This window comes from Notamacropus eugenii, chromosome 4 (genome assembly GCF_028372415.1).
Source record: "Notamacropus eugenii isolate mMacEug1 chromosome 4, mMacEug1.pri_v2, whole genome shotgun sequence".
NCBI classification, from domain to species: domain Eukaryota; kingdom Metazoa; phylum Chordata; class Mammalia; order Diprotodontia; family Macropodidae; genus Notamacropus; species Notamacropus eugenii.
This window is the reverse complement of record NC_092875.1, coordinates 268,645,283-268,668,269: the sequence shown is the minus strand read 5'-3', so window position 1 is coordinate 268,668,269 and position 22,987 is coordinate 268,645,283.

Below are 22,987 nucleotides of genomic sequence, written 5' to 3'. Positions count from 1 at the left end.
AATGTCAACATAGTTGATAGGAAGAAGTCTAAAGATATTTCTACCTGCTCTGAAGTGGGAGGGAAAGGCTCTTTCATCCTCCATCCTTAAGAGGGGAAGGTTGTTATATTCTTATAAAACAGAGAAAGTGAAATCTTTATTATCCTTACTTCATAGAGTCAAAAAAAGAACATTTTGAATAAAAGGAAAAAAAGTATACAAACTGTACTTATATTAAACAGAGGAAAGAATTATGCAAGACTTGCTTGATTAATGCTCATGGAAAGATTTTGTGAGTTGAAATATGAGTTGCCCTTCTCTTTAGTAGCACACTTTGTGGATTTTTTTAATAATATAGATAAATGATATTTTCCTAAAATTATTTCATAAGTTGTATATTTTATTGGTTTTGTTGATGCTATTTGTGATTAAATGTAGTTCTTTTTCCTCCCTTATTCTTTGAGCCCCCCTCTATATCAAATATCACATCAACTTTGTATTATAGCATATGAAGTTTTCTACATCCAGTGCCTTACTTTTTCAATGAAAGAAAGAAGGTTCATTTTTTAAGACCCTTTCCAATTTGATTATTTCTGATTAAACAAACATTCAGTTTTGCTTTATTATTCTTTCTGATTACCTTGTTTTACTTATTGTATATATTACTTCCTTTAATTTGAATAATTTCATCTAGGTTTTCCTATATTTACCTGAATCTTTCATGTCTTGTGTCACAGTAATATTCCATTCATTCAGGTACCAACATTTGTTTAGGCATATCTGATTGGACCTATTTTATTTCCAGTTCTTTCCTGCCAAAAAAAGAGTGGTGATATGAATATTTTGGTATATAAATAAACTTTCTTTCTGTCTTTGATTTCCTTGAGGTATATGCCTATCAATGGAACCTATAAATAAAGGGTGTGGACATTTTAATAATATTTTTTAGCATAATCCCAAAGTTCTTACCAGAATTTTTAAACCAATTAAGGGACTGCCAATATTAACTAATTCTATATTTAATCATCTTCTACAATTTGATAGGTAATTGAAATTGAAATGTACTAAATTTTCAATCCCCTTATTTTAATTATTTTTAGCCCTCTTTCAAATAGTTAACAGTTTGCATTTCTTCCTTTGATAATTGCTTATATTCTTTCACCACTTGTTTATACAGTAAGCATTTTTGAAAGTGATGATAGTCATACCATGTAGCTGTCCAATCCAATGCAATTGGCTGCTTAGAAGTCTGCATCTATGATCAGAACAGTCAGTATATATTTATAAATAGATCCTTTATTCATTATGTTTCATGCACTGTGCTAAATCCTATGGATAGGAAAGATTCAAAAAACCCTCCTTGTCCTTAAAGAGCTCACAACTGACTGGGGAAATAACAAGCAAACAAATATGTGCAAGTAAACCATATGCAGGATAAATGTATCATAACTGGGAGAGAGAGAGAAGGAGAAAGAGAGAGACAGAAACAGAGACACAGAGAGAGACAGAGAAACAGAGAAATAGGGAGGGAGAGAGAGAGAAAGAGAAAATAAACTTGCTATGCTTTATAAAAACCCTCAGTGTAGGAAATGTATAGTACCATTTTCTTCATATAAGTGGGGAAAACATAGTCCCATAGAGTTCGAGGATGAGCTTACTTCAAGACAAACTTGTTGAAATAACTTGTTATTTATAATGGTAACAGCATTTCCATTCCCTTTAATCACCAATGCTTAGGATATAAAGATATATTTGATTATGATGGCTTAAAATATTTTGATATTTATATGAATCTGCAATTTCAAGTAGAAACTCCACAGTCATTCAGATCACATATCATCTACTTTTGCTGAGTAGCTCTTTTTACATAAGATTCCACAAATCCTCCATAGAGGGATCTATCCAGCATTCTGGGGGCCTTCTTTTACGTCCATTGAAAGAATGTAGCTATCAATGATACCCATAAGTTATGTTTATTCCTTACTTATTCAGTGTACTCAAAGCATGGCTATTTTTTTTTTGTCATACATCTTTTTATGCTGCTTGTTTTGAACAATTCTTGGTCCTTATTCACAACTACCACAAACTTTCCCATTTTTCTTTGAGTGACACATGCAAATTTGATATTTCAGAGAGTATTATGTGTCATTACAAAAATATAGCTTCACAAGAAGAATCCTTTTTTAAAAGATGGGTTTTTTGTTTCAGGGAGAAGGAAGCTTAGGGACATTAACAGCATTATATAATCTCTTAAAGAAAATCTAGCCATCTTCCTCCCTGTTAATCAGTACTATGGAGCATTCATTTAAATGCTCACCATTGTTTGTACACTGGTGTTTTTTATCAACTTGGTTTTGTTAAGGTTAGATCAAACTCTTTCAAGATTGTTGATCTTATTTAGAATGTTCTGCATTTCAGAGTGAATCACAATGACATTTGAAAACAGTAGTTTCCAGATTATCTAATCATCTTCTGAACTCTGCCCTGGGTCTCTTCATGATGGTGACAAACAGTGCCCTTTATCTGATGTTTATAATTAAAATAGCATCAGACAGATTCACCTCTGACATTGTTCTTCTAGGAATAGTAAGTAAATTTGCTTGACAAAAACTTTTTTGGAGGATAGCCTTCAAAGTAGCATTTTAATCTATCAGATCAAAAGATCTTTATAGCATTTAAGAAATGAAAAGCCCGGGGAGGAGCCAAGATGGCGGAGTAGAAAGATACATATATGCTAGCTCCTAACACACAGCCCAGAAAATACCTGTAAAGAAGAACTCCCAACAAATTCTAGAGCAGCAGAAGCCACAGAACAATGGAGCAGAGGAGATTTCTGTTCCAGAGAGACCTGAAAAACTGACATCAAAGGTCTGTTGTGCACCGGACCTGGAGCAGAGCCCAGCTCTGCCTTGGCCACAAGGCACGAAGAGGAGCAGATCCAAGCAGGCTTCAGGGATGGAATCTCTAGGGCAGCACAGGTCCCTCCACCCACAGGTGCCAAAGGTCAGTGAGAGGGTCTTTATGGCTGGCTGTAAGGTGAGCGGGGTGTCCCCATGACTCAGGCCCCCTTAGGAGGCAGCAGTGGAGGCAGCAACAGACACAGCAGCAGATAGGGGCTCCCAAAGCAGGCAGGAGCCTGGATCCATTGTTGAAGGTCTCTGCATAAACCCCCTGAGGGAACTGAGGACCATGTGGCCGCCCTGCCCCCACCTGAGCACCTGAACTTAATCTCACACTGAAATAGCAGCCCCGCCCCTGCCCAAAGCCCTGAGGCTGGGAAGCAGCATTTGAATCTCAGCCCCAAAGCACTAGGGGGGCAGATCTGGAGGCAAGGTGGGTGTGGAGAGGAAACTCAGAAGTCAAGTCACTGGCTGGGAAAATGCCCAGAAAGGGGAAAAAAAAATAAGACCATAGAAGGTTACTTTCTTGGGGAACAGGTATCTCCCCCCATCCCTTCAGATGAGGAAGAACAAGGCATGCTGTCAGAGGAAGTCAAAGCCCTCCCTCCAAAGGGGACTTAAACTTGGCTCAGGAAATAGAAGACCTTAAAAAACAAATTAGCAGCTTACTAAAGGAGAACCAAAAAAATGCTGAGGAAAATAGCAGCTTTAAAAAGAGGCTAACTCAATTGGAAAAAGAGGTCTAAAAAGCCAACGAGGAGAAGGAGGTTTTAAAAAGCAGAATTAGCCAAATGGAGGAGAAGGTTCAAAAGCTCACTGAACAAAATAATTCATTAAAAGAGAGAACTGAGTCCAGGGAAAAGAATGACCATGAGTTAAACCAAGAAGTTAGTAAACAAAACCAAAAAAAAAAAAAAAAAAAAAGCAGAATTAGCCAAATGGAAAAAGAGGTTCAAAAGCTCACTGAAGAAAATAGTTCTTTCAAAATTAGAATGGAACAGATGGAGCCTACTGACTTTATGAGAAACCAAGAAATCGCAAAACAAAACCAAAAGAATGAAAAGATGGAAGATAATGTAAAATATCTCATTGGAAAAACAACTGACCTGGAAAATAGACCCAGGGAGACAATTTAAAAATTATGGGACTACCTGAAAGCCATGATCAAAAAAAGAGCCTAGACATCATCTTTCATGAAATTATCAAGGAAAACTGCCCTGAGATTCTAGAACCAGAGGGCAAAATAAGTATTCAAGGAATCTACAGATCACCTCCTGAAAGAGATCCAAAAAGAGAAACTCCTAGGAACATTGTGGCCAAATTCCAGAGTTCCCTGGTCAAGGAGAAAATATTGCTAGCAGCTAGAAAGAAACAATTCAAGTATTGTGGAAATACAATCAGGATAACACAAGATCTAGCAGCTTCTACATTAAGGGATCGAAGGGCGTGGAATAGGATATTCTAGAAGTCAAAGGAACTAGGACTAAAACCAAGAATCACCTACCCAGCAAAACTGAGTATAATACTTCAGGGGAAAAAGTGGTCTTTCAATGAAATAGAGGACTTTCAAGCATTCTTGATTAAAAGACCAGAGCTGAGAAGAAAATTTGACTTTCAAACACAAAAATGAAGAGAAGCATGAAAAGGTAAACAGCAAAGAGAAGTCAGAAGGGACTTACTAAAGTTGAACTGTTTACATTCCTACATGGAAAGACAATATTTGTAACTCTTGAAACTTTTCAATATCTGGGTACTGGGTGGGATTACACACACACACACACACACACAGACACACACACACACACAGACAGAGAGCACAGAGTGAATTGAATAGGATGGGATGATATCTTAAAAAAATGAAACTAAGTGGTGAGAGAGAAATATATTAGGAAGAGAAAGGGAGAAATGGAATGGGGCAAATATCACTCATAAAAGAGGCAAGCAAAAGACTTTTCAGTGGAGGGAAAAAGATGAGAGGTCAGAGAAAAAACATGAAGCTTACTCTCATCACATTCGACTAAAGGAAGGAATAAAATGCACATTCATTTTGGTATGAAAACCTGTCTTACAATACAGGAAAGTGGGGGAGAAGGGCATAAGCAGGGTCGGAGGATGATGAAAGGGAGGGCAGTGGAAGGAGGGAGCAATTTGAAGTCAACACTCTTGGGGAGGGACAGGATCAAAAGAGAGAATAGAAGCAATGGGGGGCAGGATAGGATAGAGGGAAATATAGTTAGTCTTACACAACATGACTAATATGGAAGTCATATGCAAAACTACACAGATATAGGTTATATTGAATTGATTGCCTTCCTAAAGAGAATGGGTGGGGAGGGAGGGATGAAGAGAAGTTGGAAGTCAAAGTTTTAGGAACAACTGTCAAGTATTATTCTTGCTACTAGGAAATAAGAAATACAGGTAATAGGGTATAGAAAATTATCTGGCCCTACAAGACAAAAGAGAATATGGGGCAAGGGAAGGGAGGGATGTTAGAAGAGAGGGCAGATTGGTGATAGGGGCAATTAGAATGCTCGACATTTTGGGGTGGGGAGAGGGGAGAAATGGGGAGAAAATTTGGAACCCAAAACTTTGTGAAAATGAATGTTAAAAGTTAAATAAATAAATTAAATTAAAAAAATAAAAAAATAAAAAATAAAAAAAAAAAAGAAACGAAAAGCCTACTGGAATCTTCTATTTTCTATTCCTTTTGATCAACTGTTTGACTGTAATGATTTTGGCTATTACAAATATTTTTAAAGACCTTTCTGTTGCTTTCTCATGCCATCATAAAGCATGTGTAGATATTCTTATAAACATTTGGCAGAAGGAGTGGGAAAGTAGACATATTCATCAAGAATTATTAATATTCAGCTACCTTTTTTTGTGTGGAAACAATAAGGTTCTAGATTTTTCCTTAGCCTCTTGTAGAGTCAAGTAATCAGTTGTTCTCTAAGTGCTTACTATGTGCCAGGCATTTTGATAAGTGCTGCATACTGCTCTTTTTCACATACTCTGTGCATCAGTTCCACAAACTCGCATCTCTTCTATCACTCCCCTCCTTTGTGAACATCTAGTTCAACTGTTCTAATCTTACTTCTTCGTGTTGTGTATACCTCTTCTTGAAAAACATAGGTTCCAAATGTAGTAGTTTCTTGTGGAGAAAAGAACTTGTTACAAAAATCTTGACAGATCTTTTCCATTTCTTCTTTTGTTGTCCTTCCAGTTTCATCTTAAATGCCCACAGGGTAATTTTGTTTAGTTCAATTGCTCACTAAAGTCTCTTCACAATTATTTTTTACTCCACTCCTTCTACCTGCTTAATGTGAAAATACTGCTCACAATCTTCCATCATTTTCTCCTAAAAGTTCTTATAGATGAAATTATACCTTGAAGCAACATTATCTTTTGCCTGCATATCTCTTTTCTGGGCAAGGAGATTTTACTTGGAGTGTTTACTGACTTTTTGTTTCTATATTCTCTTGGTTTCTTTGTAAAGATATATTGGTTAAGTTTCCTAGAATATCTTCTTAATATCGTTTATACATATCGTTTGTTCAGTGTCAAAATCTTGTTTAAAAGTTCACCTTGGAGTTGCCTCAATGGAATGGACTATTGATGTTTTTTCTTCTAGTTGGATGTTGATTTTGATCTTGATAAGTTAGCGATCTGACTAAAAATTGAGAGCTGATTGGAAAATACTTTTACATTGATAAAGTCATTTTCTGAGAATCAAAATATAATCAATTTCATTTTTATAATATTATCTGCTGCTCACTATGTCTAGGAGTTCCTGGCTCTTTCTCTGAAAGTAAATATTTTCATGCTACCCAGGCATGAGGCTGCTATGTAGTCTATAAATTTCTGATCTTTTTCATTTGTCTCTCCTGAATTATATTTGCCAGCATATTTTAAAATTTCTTCTGTAATGAAGTGATCAGCTATTAAATGACATGTTGATTTAAGTTTTAGGACTTTTTTAAAGATATAGAATTTATAATCCTTTGCACTAATATTGATACATAAGCAGAAATAATTTTTGTGGTGGTCTTCCTGCAAATTTTTATGACTTCTGCAATAAGAGATAAAGTAAACACTCCATAAAAATAGGCTTCTTTTTGCTCTTGGAGACACAATAAAATAAACTCGTTTATTTACTTTCCAAGGAGAGCCTGTGAACCAAATTTCTATTTAACTACAGCATCTTTTTATTTTCCAGTTTTATTTATAGAGACACTGTCAAGATTGAAATGATTTAGCTACTCCAGTGGTAATTTCACTTGTTTGTCAATGGTAAAGGAGCTCATAGTTAGAGTACCAACAGTTAAATTTATATTTCTAGACTGTTTAAATCCTGAATTATTCTTAGCACCTTCTCTACCATTTTCCATCACTACATAAGCAGAAAAGGGCAACATTACATTGAGTGCTATTTCATAGTTTTCTTTGTTTTACCAGTTGCTATAGTCAAGGCATTCAACATCAAGTGGTTAGCTATGGAGACGAACTTATCTTTGCTTAGTTAGACTAGTCCCTGGAATGCAGGCTGATTTAGTCCATTTCTAGGATAATTGTCAAGGCCTTTCCAAGCATGATAGGTCCTTTATAAAACCTACATAACCTTTGAAAAACCATTGTATTCCTGGGGAAAACATTAAAAAAAGTTGGACTATTAGGTGGATTTAGAACCAGTTGAAGAGCTAGACAAAAATGCAGTGATTATTGTTTCAGTATTTACTGTGAAAGAAGGTATTTAATGAAGTGTCTATCCTTTTTATTAATGACTTGGAGACAAACACAGAAGGAATACTTCTCAAACTGCAGATGATACAAGGTGAAAGATAGCTAGCCTGTTGAAAGGCAAAATATGTCTCCAGAAAGATCTAGAGAGTTTGAAGGACTGAGACTGATGTAAGATAAAATTTGAGAGTGATTAATATAGGAACACATTTACATTAAAAAAAACAACCACAGAAATACAAGATGGGGGGAGATAGGGCTAGACACCAGTTACTTTGAAGATTTTTTGTGTGTGGTCTCTAAGTTCAATATGAGTCAAAGGTGTTCTTTGTCACTCAACAAAGATGATTCAGTCTTGGGATGCATTAGGAGAAACACAGTGTCCAGAACTGTGGACTAGTAGTCCCTGTCTATTCTCCCCTGGATAACATCTATTATATTATATATAGTTTAGGGAGTTCCATTTTAGGAAAGACAATAATAACCTTGGAAAGCCATTTGAGAATAGTTATCAGGATGGTAAAAGGCTTTGAGATCACTCACTATGAGGATTGGTTGATGGAGAAGAAAAGACCTGGTAGATTTGTTCATAGTAAATTTGGTCATAGAAGCTGAAGATGTAAGAACAATGTAGAAGCTATAGAGAATCAGATTTAGAATTGATATAAGTGAAAATCTCTAATAATTATTGTTACTTGAAAGTAAAATGTGCTTCCTTGAAAGGTATATTGAGTATATCTATAAAACGCCTTCACTAAAAGTCTTCCCTATCCTTCTAACCCCTAAATTTAGTCCACATGTCTTACTGCTTCCTTTTTCACACTGTCTCTGATATCTGTTTCCTTTTCTTCACTAAAATGGCCTCTTATCTCTTTATTTCAGGTCCTTATTATCTTTCGCTTGTATTGTGGTAATGCTCTCCTTTTAAATCTTCCTTCATTCTGTCCCTTTTCCAATATATTTTTTCATACAGTTGTCAATTAATTTTTCATAGCTGGTATATGTAGTGAATGTCAGGTGTGCATATTGATCCCTGCTCAAATTTTTTTTTAATTGGTTTCTCTGAGACAAAATGTTTGAATGGAAAAATTGATTAGCTTTAGTGACAGGATTTCAGCAATTTATTTAACCCTTCTATGTTTTGATTTCCTCATAAAAGAAGGGTTGAACTTGATGATCTCTAATATTCTTTCCTAATCTAAATTTGTCATCCCATGGAAATCTGAATAATTTCTGGATAAAATGTAAACTCTTCAGACACCTGTCTAACTCCATCCCCAATCAGGTTCAACCTAGCTTCCTAGACTTTTTCTCATTACTCCCCTTTATGCACTTCATGTTCCAGCCAGGTTACTTTCTTGATATTCACTGAACTAAGCATTCCTTCTTCCATCTCCATACCTTTACATAAATTGTTCACAGTACTTGGGACGTACACTCTCATGTCGACCTTGCAAAATCTTTACCTTCATCCAAGCCTTAGGTCAGATCCCATTCCTTACACAAAGTTTTTCCCAGTCTCTTCAGATGTTAACTCTCTCCATCCTAAAATAAATTAGTAAAGAGCTGTGTTGTGAGTGGACCTTGAATGACTACTGGTCAGGTATGTTTTAGAGGTATTTATTTTTTTCTGGAATGGATTGGACTAGGTGGTTTTAACTCTGAGATATTTGTTTAAATATGTATATAAATATGCTTATAGAAACATATTTGCATATGCACATATGTTCATATGTATATGATACCTCTGACTGCTCTTTTAGTATGGAAGCAAGAGTTGACTGTGATTATAAAGTATCAAAAATATATTTTTTCAAAATATTTTATTTAAGTTTAGACAAACTATACCTAATTAACACCTAGAAAATTATCACGGGAACATGAAAACAAATAAAGATTAGATTTGTTGTATGGGCAAGCACTCTGTTAGATTTAATTTTCTTCTCCCAGGGAGTCAAAAAGGCAGCTTCTTCAGATGAGCATTTAATATTAAAAAGATGGAAATACTTTATTTTCTACTTTCTAAACAGTAGTCTAGACTCAGGTTACCCAAGCTGTGATATTTAGGTAGAGACATTCATTATGTTGAGTTTTCTTTTCTAAGGCAGATCTCAAATAAATACACCAATGTTGACTTTAGTCCTAACACACATTCATTTTCCAAGAAAAAAATTTTGCTAAAAATACATCCATCCTATTTTCGTGTCAAATCAGGGGAAAACTTGATGAACACCTATGATTCCCCCTCCCCACAAAACATTCAGTGTTTTCTTCCTATGCATCTTATCCTAAGTATAACAAATTGATATCAAAAGAAATAGATCCTCTTTCTCTTACTCTCAAGAGGAATATGTTTTCATTTGTTAAAATTCAGATAGGCTAGTGTCCAGAAGAAGCTGAGTTGGTTTCTGAAATGTCATGTCATGCCGATTTTTTCTTTAACAACATGATATTTTCCTCTCAAAGGAGCCAACAACTGTTTGGGTAATGGTTTGTGATAGTCTTAACCAGATGAAGAAATGCACGTGGGTCCTAGTTTTGTGAATATAAGGATGCTTTTTGGATACAGTTGCTATGAGAATCATCATTGATGTAAAAAAGGTTACATATGAAATTTTAATGATCATGATGAAAAAAGAATCTGAGTTTCATCTAGACATTTCACATTTAGTTAAAAAGAAATGAAAATTTCACTTATGTGTTTTCTAGTGCATACAGTAATTCACTTCAATTAGACCAACATTTATTAAGTGCCTAAAATATATCTTTATGTATTTGCTACTGATCTGATTTCAGTAAGTCTGTGTAAACACCTTATTAACTAGAAGAAAAGTACTCAATTCTGCAGAACTAATTCTTTCATAATGTTACTGTGGAAAAAATCAAAAGGAAATTTAGTGGTCTTGGATTGCAAAAATCAAAACTGAAGCCTTCACTGCTTTACTGAGTAACTTTTGGCAACTTAATTAATTTCTTTGAAGCTCCAGTTTCTTATCTGCAAAGTACTCTACTTATTTCCCAAGATACTTAGGAAGAACAGGACAATTATTAAATCTACTCTCAGTTGTTATTTTACCCAATATCCCCATAAGACAACATGGTGTGGCTAGAGAGCTGACCTCAGAACTAGGAAGACTGTTTCAAGACCCATCTCTGACACATACTAGCTATGTGACCTTGGACAAGTTTCTTAATTTCTCAGTGTACTGCATTGAACAATCATCTGAGATTATAAATTGAAGAGAAAGTGCCGACAGACATTAGTAAAGGGATTTTCTTCATCCAAGTAGTTCCCAATGCCGGTGAAATACCAGGTCTAATCAGCATCCTCATTCTGAGAAATCACTCCCTAAGGGCAATGGCTGTGTCTCTCCTAGAATCCACCATGGTTTCTGGAGTATATTAAGTACATAATAATTATTTGCTGAATTAAATTGCTTTCTTATTCCTTAAGCTAAAACAAAAACAACAAAATCTGCTCTTCGATCTGTCATTAAAGGGAACAACCGCCATGAGCGTCACTAAAACACTTTATTTCCCCAAGCAGCTCAAACATAGCTTTACTATTTCACTAGTGAACGTAGTGAACATTCTGGAGCTTCTGGGAATCATAATATTGTTAAGGACAGCAATCTTCACTTTGAGATATCTTGATAAATGAGGATAGGATCATGGAATCATAGATTTAGAATTGGAAGGGACCTTATAGGCCACTAAGTCACTGAAAGCTTTCCAGCAAGAGGACTAACATGTCAGTCAGACAGTCAACACATACTTATTATGCAGTTACTCTATAGCAGGAACTGCCAGGGGTGGGGAACCTGCAGCCTTGGGGCCACATGTGGCTTTCTAGGTCCCTGGGTGTGGCCTTTTGACCGAGGCCAAGTATTTTTACAGAACAAATCATTTTGATTAAGGAGATTTGTTCTGTGAAGTTTGGATTCAGTCAAAGGGCTGCATTTGAGGACCCACATGTGGCCTCAAGGCCATAGATTCCCCACCCTTGAAGCTCTAGAAATACAAATAAAAGTGGAAAGAGTATCTATCCCTGCTTCAAGTAGCATACATTATACTGGGGGAAAGTCACACATGAAAGGAGGTTGAAAATGGGGGAGGGGAAAACTTAACAGATATTGTGCTTGGAGGTGAAAATTTGGAATGCAGCCTTAGTACCCTCTTTAAACCGGGATTCTGAAAGTAGTCATCCAGTCAGAGGGAGAGGCCACTAGGAAAGGAAATCCTTTCCTTGTGTGAATTCTAGGATTGATGTGAGAGGTCCTAGGTTGCAGAGGTTTCTGGGGTATAGTGGAGAAAGTCCAGAGTGCAACCTGGAGAGTAATGAAGGTCAGACCTACATATTAGAAAGAATAATTTGAGAGCCGTGTAAAGTTTAGTTTGAGAAGAAAGTATAAATAGTAATTGTTCCTTTCCTGGCTATAAACCCTGAGGGTGTTCCCCTCCCAGATTGCTTGTTTTTTTCTATTGACTAGGTAAAAGAGGCCATCTTTTGCCTCATTTCTTACCTAGCCTTTAGCACTGAATGGGTGTGTCTTCAACATACTGAGATCTGGGAAAGACCTCTGTCCAAAAAGGCCAAGTTTCCTACTGCATCCTGGGCTGTCTCCAGTCATCCTGATCTACATCTGGCCACTGGACCCAGATTACTGTGTAGGAGAGAATGAGGGTGGTGACTTTGCATGGCCTGGCCTCATTTAAATCCAATTCACTTGTAAATCAAGACATCACCTTCTCTTTGTCATTGGTCCTCTTCAAGAATGAAGAAAAAACAACAGTTTGGAAAAGGAAGAGATTAGAGCCAAAGAGATCAATTAATAAAAGATTGTGGTAGGGAGGGAACATAGAATCCTATATTTAGAACTGGAAGGGACCTTAGAGAGGCTATTTAGTTTAAAGCCTTCATTTTAAATATAAAGAAACTGAGGTATAGAGAAGTTAAAAGACTTGCCTATGGTCACATAATAAGCATCACAAGCAGGTTTTGAATCCAATGTTATCATTATATCCTCAATTCCACACTGCCTTTTGTAAGAGAGATAATAGGTCTTTTTCTAGGATGTAGAAGTATACTTGAAGGGTGGGATGAGGTTGTGAGTGGTGTTTCCAAGATCGAATTTACATCATCATAAATTTGTTATTTATTAAAACCATTATAGAAAAACTGATCAAGTGTCTTTCACATACATAATATAAACTTTACAAGTCATGAACCAGTTGTAATTATTTTAAATTACCTACAGCTTGCAAAAAGAATCTGAAAATTTTATTTGATCTCAACTTTAATAGAATTGTGAAAAGAAAAGTTTGAATTTTAAATACATTTTACATTGCTAATCTTGAAATGCATTGAAATGCATAAGCTTTAAACCTAGAATTTTGTTTATTCATATTTTTAAATGGTGAAGATAACACCAGTTGCTTAGCATACACAATATGAGAAGTGTTGTTTGGTACATCCTTAGAGTTCTGAAGACTTCCTTAGCAGGAATATTAATGCTTTGAACATGGAAGAATTGAAGAATCATAAAATCTAACAATTGGAAGGAACCACAGTATAAACCCAGTCAACCTTGTGCCAGAGCAAGTATCTGTTCTCTAGTGTCCATTGACTTGAAGACCTCAAAGGTTTGTAAAGTCATCATCTTACAAGGCAATCCATTTCGTTTTTGATGGCTTAATTGTTGAAAGATTTCTCCTGAGATAGAGCTGAAAGCTGCTTTTCCCTTTGTGCAATTTCCCTTGGTCCCTAGTTCTCTTACTGGAGAATGCTTATGCAGGTGTCTTTTACATAATAGTCATTAAAATATTTGGAGACCCCTATCCCTTACTTTTCCAACTTTAACTCAATGCCCTACACTTTACCTGCTTCACCTTTGCTCCAGTGTCCTTCTTCTCATGCTGGTAGCACTCCAGTCCCACAGTGTATTTTTCCAATTTGTGAGTTCTTTCTCAGCCCTTCATTGGAGGAAGCACTCACATGACCCACCTGGATAAGCCCATGACACCCCAGAACACCTCTTCTTTTTGCTTTCTATGAGTATACTTTTCTTTCCCCTCCTTTTTCAGTTTCCCTTACTTGTTGCCTTCTTCCACTAGATTGTAAAGTCCTTTAAGGCAAGGACTATTTTTTTTTTGCTTGTATTTCTAGTACTTAGCATAGTACCTGGCACATAATCATTGCTTAATAAATGATCTATCATCTATTTATGTAACTATGTATGTATATATCTGTTTTTTTCAAATGATCCTTCTATGATAAGTCCTCTAAATGTCCTGGCCACTCTCCTTTGGAAGTTATCCATATTGTCAAAATTCCCAATATATGGGACACAGCTTGCGAGAAAGGAGCTATAATGCCTTAGTTTCAACAGCAGCATCCAAACCAGTTTAACAAGATCATAGAGAATGGGAAGGGGAGTAACATGAAACAAGTCTGGAAAGATAAAATCACCAGACTGTGAATGGCTGAGAAATCAGCATTTTATTTTAGAGTTATTCAAGACTTTTGAGCAGGCAATTGCTATGGACAGACTTAGGATAATTATTTTGACAGCTATTTAGAGGATAGAATATAAAGGGGCAGAATTGGGTGATATTTAGGAGGCTTTCCCAATAGTCTAACTAAGAGGCTGAACTCACCAGAACTTAAGGCATAGGTTATGAAGGAGTCAAAACTTGTCAACCAATTGTATATGGAGGTTGAAGGAATGGGAAAAATCAAGGATGCTTTGTGTCTTGATTGGATATGGATCTAACAGGGGGAAGGATCAAGGATGACTTAAAATTTGTTAACTTGGTGTTACTAAAAGATTATATATCTTCAAAAGAATAAAGGGAAATTTAGGGGACAGATAGGTTGATGGAGAAAATGAATATCTCTTGGAATGTACTGAGTTACAGATTATGATGAAACATTTAGGTGGAGAGGTCCAAGAAGCAGTTGACAATTTTGGACAAGCAATCAGGAAAAAAGATTAAGACTGAATATATTGATTTTGGAGAGAGGTTAATGAAGTCATGGGAAATAATGAGACCACTGAGGAAGAAATCATGAGAGAAGAGCATCTAAGGTAGAGACTTTGGAGGACATAGATGATGATCCAGCAAACAGAATAAGGAATGGTCATACAGGTAAGTGGAGAAGGAAAGAGTAGTTTCACAAAAGTCAAGGGAGGAAATATTAATAATAATAATAATAAGCTTTTAGCATTTAGGAACACGGAAAATTTCTATATTAGATTTTTGGAAAACAGAATTAAAAAGAATTCAGAAAAGTCACAGGTTCAATTCTATGTACAGAGAATATAAAAGTGAAGAAAGCTAAAGAGGTATGAGATACCTGTCAATAATGAATTTCTGCCAACAATATCACAATAAAATAAATATAACAAATTTAACAAATTCCCAAAGGAAGAACCAGGGGAAATTATCTTAAAAAACCCACTACAAGTATATTCTCTGGGGGTCTCAGGTTTTAAAAGGTTGCATATGTTATATAGAAGGAAGGATATATAGCCAATGTTCATAGATGTAGAGCTGGAAAGGGTCTCATGCAATTTGATTCAATCCCCTCATTTTACAGAGCAGGAAATTGAATTCCAAGAAGATTAAGTGATTTGTCTAATCTCAGGGAGGTTGAAAGTGTCAGAAGCAGAATTTGAACCCAGGACCTTTGACTCTAGAGTCAGGTCCTTTTTTCCTTCACTGTGCTGCCTCATAAAGCCAAATGAGTGACATTTAAGAATAGCGCTAATCACATAAAAAACCTAGCTAAAGCTTATGAAAAAGGTGCTAAGATAATACTAGTCATTATAAAAACATTTTAATGTATATTTAGAGGAAGTCTCATAAGAAGTCCTGTTCCAATACTTTATCATGACTTAGGTATAATCCTGGGGTCTTGAAGGCCATGGTAACAGTGATCAAACTCTCCCAGATTCTGCTTTTATGGAAAGGCTTTAAGAATAAGTCCCTATACTTTGCTTTAGTAATACCAATGAAAAAGCTTTCAAATTCAATATTTCTACCTGAGTGTGTTCAGCTTGTATCCCTACTGTAAATCAAATGTGGTACCCTTATTGTGTTATCTGAAGAATATTGTGAAACATGGAGATTTCAGGAAGATGACACATATTTACTCCCCAAACGATAGTACCTATTTTACTTTATCCGCTCTGGTGTCAGCTGACATTTCCCAGCCTTGGATTTTTATTAGACTAGACTGAGAGGGGCTATTCATCATTTTTAGTGGCTCTATCACTTCCTTGTTTCTCTAGGGTGGTGGAATGAGGGTAAGAGGTGAGTCTGTTGGTAGGCCTCTAATGCTATCTTGGTAACTCTCAGACAAAATTGTTAACATTTTTTTTTCTGTTATGTTGGGGAGTAATAAAACATTGACTTTGATAACCCATCACATACAATGCATTGATACATTCATCCCCAAGCTGTTCTAAATGACCTGTGAGTACTACAAGAAACTGAATATTTTAGCAGATCTGACCTAGAGTTCATTTAATTACTTTTTCCCTTGTGGAAAAACACTAGTATGATTCCTAATGAGCCTCTCAAATCTCTGTACACATACTAACTTGACCAATTCACATTATATATTACAGTTTCTACAGAACAGAGTACAACAAGTAAGGACAAGATTATTTCCCAAGGACTGTCCAAGCTGCATTTCAGAAATGAGCTAATGACTCTTGGCCAGGATGGCTGAGTCATAATCTTGCTCTTTGGCACTGGGGTGGGAAAAAGAAGAGGCAGCACTGAATCCACAGAGAGCTCTTTCATTGAACCAAGTATCACACTTTTGTCTGGCTCACTCTGAGTGATTTTAAAGAACTGAATGGAAAAGGTAGCTACTAAACCTATTTGGTCTGATTCTTCCAATGTGTGAGGCAGAGTAGACTGTCATAAAGGGATTGATAGGTGAGGGTATTGAATAGAGAGCATGGGAGACAAATTGATTACTTCCTTCCAAGTGAGTACAGACTTTCCTTTGCTCCTAGAATCCTATACTGAGAAGGTATGGGTTGTTGCAACTGGTCTGGAATGACTCCCTTTGTAAGATACAATAGTTCTAGCAGCAGAGTACATTAGAGACAGGTAGAGACCTCTTTATCCCTTGTGCTGCATAGAAAGGACAATAGGTAGTGCTGTCTTATGTACAAAGGAAATCCTACCAGGGGTGGCGAACCTGAGATCTTGAGGCCACATGTGGCCTTCTAGGTCCTTGGGTTCAGTCTTTTGACTGAATCCAAGTTTTATAGAACAAATCATTTTCTTAAGGAGATTTGTTCTGTGAAGTCAAAAGGCCACATTTGAGGACCTAGAGGGCCACATGTGGCCTCAAGGCCACAGATTCCCTCCCCTTGCAGGCCTAAACAAAACAAAACAAAACAAAATACTTACATACCAGGAAATGGCATTGTCAGCTGAAGTTGAACTACTTGTAACTGCTACCATTCTGATGACATTATAGAGCTGAAAAGGACCTTAGAGATCATCAAACCCTGACATTTTTAATAATAATAATACCAAAGATGATGATGGTAATATAGCAATAGCATTTTATGGCACTTCAAGGTTTTCAAAGCACTTCACAAGTTTTATATCATTTAATCCTCACGATAACCCTTGGAGGGAAGTGCTATGAAACAGACAGAGGTTAAAAGACTTTCACAGTGTCACACAGCTAGCAAGTGTGAGATAGGATTTGAATTCAAGACTTTTGGACTCTGGTTCCAGGCCTCTGTCCTCTGTCCCATCTAGCAGCCCAGTTAGTGATGTACATAAGATTAAAAAAATGTATTATTATTGTTATTCACATGAAGGAACTAAGGATTTGAGGGATTCATTCATTTGCCTGGGATTATACAGGTAATAAAAACAGTGGAGCCAGGAGTCAATCTAGGTCCTCTGACTCCAAATTTAGGGGCTTGTTAGGACCCCTCTTCCGTCTTCTTGGTGGTTGGGGTGGGAAAGGTAGTACTAGCCATGGCTTCCAATGAGGAGACATGAAACATCACAGACTTTCTACCGCTTTGATTACTCTATGTTTACCATTGTTGCCAACTTCTTGTCATTCTGTTTCTTCATCATTTTTCAAATTTGCAAATTCAAGGACTACAAGAAACAGGGGCTAGTATTTCTTTTTGATCACTGTTATTAACATCATTTTTTTCCAGGTACATTGCTGGCTAGGTCATGGGATCTTAGCATTTTAATGTACAATTTTCTACTATTTCATCCACTTTGTTTTTTATATTTAATCCTTAGCCTCAGATCAAATGCCACCCCATGCATTAAATATTCCTGCCCTTACCTTCCCTGCCTTCCCAACAGCTGGAAATAATCACATAGTACTGTGTATTTCTTTTATACACTGGTTGCATTCAATTTTGTTTTATAGATATTTGTTTGCATCTTAGTTTTCCTTATTAGGTAATAAAGTCCCTGAGAGCAGGACCTTTAACTTTTTTTTTACTGTATCTCCTGGAGCTTTCCCTTTCACTTGTGGATCCACAAGCAAGTCAGACTTGATTCAAGGTACTTTGTGAGAGGAACTTTGACATAGAAGTGATGTGTGGTCTATTCCAAGCATGAGGGGTAGAACATCTGAGGAAAGAGAAACGTCAGAAAGGATTAATTAAATTTGAAGTTAGTATGCAGGATTTGATGAATTGTGCATAATCCATTTAGTAAAAAGTCTAAGAAAATGTCCTCATGGTATTGCTTTCCTTTTAACAAGATGCTAGATACCAAAAGCACATGCTAGCTGGTTCTCTGATCATCAGATTTATTTTATATAATCTGCCTGAGTCTGATTTTTTTCATCTGTTTAATGGAGATAATGATATTTTTCTCTGCCTACCTCATCCAGTTTTTGAGTGAATCAATTCAGATAACTTATATAGAAAGCATTGTCAGAAGTACAAAGCATTATGGTTTTGTTTCTACTAAGACTGGAGACTGAATTGTAAAGCTGGGTGAAGATTTTCTTTTTTCCTCATAGTGAAAGAATAACGTTCCCTAATGGTTGGACTAGGTAATTTCATACATTCCAGTTCAATTCTAGCCTCTCTCAGTGGATGGAATGAAAACCAGTTCAGTACACTGCTGTGCACTGTTTTTGGTTTTATGTCTTCCAAGTTTCCTAAGGGTCAAATAATCTCCAAAGCATTTTGCCAAGATTGGAGTGATGACTCTTAAGAATTTGCTATGTTACTTTGCCATATAGTTGACCTTTCAGAAAAAATTTACAAGTCAACACCTAAGCATGCTAGAAATTACTTATCTTTGATTTATCTCCTTGAGCCTAGCTCTGGAATAGAATATTGTAAGGTGTGCAGAAGTTCCCCATCTCTCTCTGTGCCCAAAGAATATGTCTCTAAGTAGGTATTGGTGGAGAGACATCGCTGAATTAAGAGTGTTAGAATAAAAGGGAAAATACCAAGTCCCTTGTCCCACTGAAACTGAATTAAATTCTTTTCTTTAACTGAAAATTAAAAGTTTAACTAAATGTGATCTAAAAAAAAATCTCTTGACTACCAGAAGTCAAAGAGCTAGAGGCCATGCTCATAAATACTAAATAACCTATTTGACCCAACACAGATCAAAGGCAGCCAAGTGGGAACTACAGCTCATCCGTATTTTGGCAGTTGATCAATAAACATTTATTAAGTGCTTTCAACGAACCAGACCTATGCTAAACTCTGGGGATACCAATACAAACCCCCCACAAAACAAAGTATCCGCCCTGACAGAGTTTACAGTCTAATGTGGGAAACAACACAGAAAAGAAAGCTGGAAAGGGGTATAGGTGACTGGAGAAGATACCTAAGTCCCAAAGTAGTGTGGCCAGGTGAGAAATGAGATGTTTTGAACTGGGCACCCTCTTTGAATGGATCTTTTGGATTTCATAGCTCCATGTTTTAATCAGAGAGACAGAGGGTAGTTATGAAATAGAGTACCAAGGCTGATGGGATCTTGTATGGTGAAGAAGTTTTCTGAATAAGTCAACTTGGTTGAATGAATCTTCTAAGCAGGTACATTATATTTGAGCCCACTAATCTCCAAAGACCAAGGTGCTATGTATCCTGCCCATGATAGGCAGAATAATGACTGTTCTGCCTATATCTTCTCAGTAAATATTTCTTTGTAAAAACTGAGTGATGCTATTTGCTACATCAAACTGGAAGACTAACCACTGATGTTTAACACTGGGGAGAAGATACCAGAATGGAGCCTCAAGCCAGTACCAGAAGAGACAACCCCAACTACTCAGACCCAAGCATAAAAACCTGAAGGAGAAATATGTCTTTGTTCTGGAGGATGAAACTCATCTGTGAGAGTGGGCGTTGGGAGAAGAAACTTATAAAGAACACCACTCTCCAGTAGCGATCCAATAAGTATATTGAATAGAATTGGTGAAGTGAATCCTTTTTTTAATCCTAAGAAAATTGGCTTCTACTTTATTCCATTTAGTCTCCACTTCTTATTCTTTTATCTAATTTTTAATTTTTCCTAACAAGAAGTAAATTATATTTATATATAATCATATTCCTCTTAGTAACCTGTTGATACTAAAAGTGTTTAAGATAAAACTTAAGAGTAGCCAGAAAGATTTCTTTTTTTAGAATTAAAATGTTATTAACATGATTTTTTAAAATATTATTTACTGGGGAATTCGTACAATACCCATCCCCAGAACCCTCCAGAAAAATATAGTCAAACAAGGACTTAAATCACAAGCATTTTAATATATATCATATCTCAAGCACTGGACTAGATGGTTCAGAATATCCTCATGGAGCCTGCATTCCCTTTGGTTAGGTAGGAGATAGTAAATCCACAGAATGTAGATAGGTTACAAATGGCCTATCTATAATGGCTAGGAAGAACCAGAAATATTGAGCTCATGACCATAGCAAATTTGGAACACATTAATAACTATGTCTTTCTCATACTCCTGAATGAAAAAGGAAAATTCATTTGCTAAAAAGCCAATAGGAAAAAAAATGTGATTTTCTTTGTACTAAGTTGACTATGAAGAAAGTGGAATTGGCTAAAATTGATCCTGTTTTTTGGTGTTATATAATTTTAGTTTCTACCTATGTATGTTGAATTCTACCAAAGCCATTAAGTTCTCCTTGGAAGAGTTGTTAGGACAAAATAATGCATTTAATCAGGAAATCTAATAATCAATTTATCAATCAAGCCTGATCCTGACATTTGATTATTCAAAAAAACAATCAGTTCCACCCAACCAGAATTCATGAGAATCTTATTATCTAATTATCATTTTCTCCAACCTACTGTCTCTTCCTGGCAGACAAGAATTAAGCAGGGATGGAAATATTTATCAGCACTTGTTGATGAGATTTTTCACATAACTATGAGACATTTTAAAATAATACAAAAAGAAACACACAGTACTTCCATGGGAATCATATCCTCTCTTTATGTCTTAGTTTGCTCATTCGTAAAATAAGGGCGTTGGACCAGTGACTTGTAAGGTCCATTTGGACTCCGAATCTTATGACGTATAAGTGACTGAATACAAATATGCCTTTGATTGGTTGTGAATGTCAGCTATGATTTATAGTAGGTTTGATTTTCTTTCTTTTCAGTTTTTCTAAATCTTTGTATAGGGAATTTTTTATTACTAAGCTACCTACAGAATTTTTATGCTGAGGTATCTGATGAATTATTTTATCTTATGTATCTATAGGAGAGATATTACTCTGAAATTACTTAGGGATATCAGTTGACATATTGGAGACTCTCAAATTGGATAGTTACATTAAATTTATTTTACCCATGGCTAAATTATCTGAACCTTATGTAGCTAAGCAAAAGCTCTGCTTTCAATTTTAGTAAGGATTTCATTTTGTTCTTCTGTCTTCTACAGCAGTAGGTTATGACCTACAACCAGATATCCTCTCAGAAGTGTTATAATCCTCTAGTCTGAACTTCAGTCAGCTCCTGTCACAAACACAGATCAAACAATCACAGATGTATAGCTGGAAAAGCAGGAGGAACTTTTTTTAGTGCCTGTTTGGGGACTTTTTTTTTAGCTACAAAATGCCACACAATACTGCCATTATCAAAGACTGAACATACCACTTGCCTGTGTAAAGGGACAGATTTGATTCACATGAAAATATTCAATAGCTCTGTAAGACTGAAGTCCTACAAAGAGCAGTAAACCCCATTTAAAAAGAAAATGTAAATGTAGCAGATAAGTTTCTGCTGGAGGGACTTAAAAATCTGAATGTCATCACTAAAGAGCCTGGAAGGGTGTATAGATTTGATTTCTGAAACATACGGCCTTCACAAAGAAGTGACAGTCAACCAAGTGTCTTTGACTGAATAATTCAAGGGAGAGTTGATAAGCGGAATAGGTTGAAAAACTGCTGAGCATTTTTCAAAGCACACATTTTTTTCCCTTCTACCCTGTCACCTTAATAGGTTCAAATGTTTATGTTGGTATTGGCAGGATTGCTTCATGCTGGCACAAGTTTTTCATGTCTTTGTCAGTTGAAAAATTATCTGAGAAATAGAAAACCAGGCAGAGGAGGGCATGATGGTCTTTTCACCTTGAAGAAAATTATTGATGACTTCAGGCCACTAGCAACAGACCATAGACTACAGCTTTTTTCTGTTTCTCTATTAGGAAATCCTGCTTTTAAAGTGTGATGGGCTTGGTGGGACTAGGTCAAACAACTGGCCAATGTACTTTGGGATATGGAGTGTGTGTGGGTGTGTGACACACACACTATGTTAGATGTATATGCATATACATATATATATATACACACACACACACAAACGCATATTTGTATTCTCTGTCAGATAAACCACGGGGTCAAGTCATGTTTAAAGCATCTATTTGAATTCTCTTTTTGGCAGTGGCAGTATGACCTAACTGACTGCTTACTATATGTATTTTCTTTTGTTCCTCTTGTTTTTTGATTCAGGTTTTAAAGATGTTTTGTCTACTTGGATAGGCTCTGTTAGGGTTTGTATTTCTTTTTAGCTAGAGAAAAGTAGGAGACAGCTAGGTAGCCCAGTGGATGAAATGCTGGGCCTAGAGTCAGGAGTTCAAATCTGGCCTCAGACACTTACTAGCTCTGTGACCCTGGGCAAATCATTTAACTCTGTTTGCCTCAATTTTCACATGTGCAAAATGAGCTGGAGAAGGAAATGGCAAACCTCTCCTATATCTTTTCTAAGAAAACCTCAAATGGAATCACAGAGTATGATAACAACTGAAATGACTAAGCAAGAACAAAAAAGAAAAAGGTAAAGAAAATCCTTTCTTTTCATTTGATACTTATAAAGGTTTT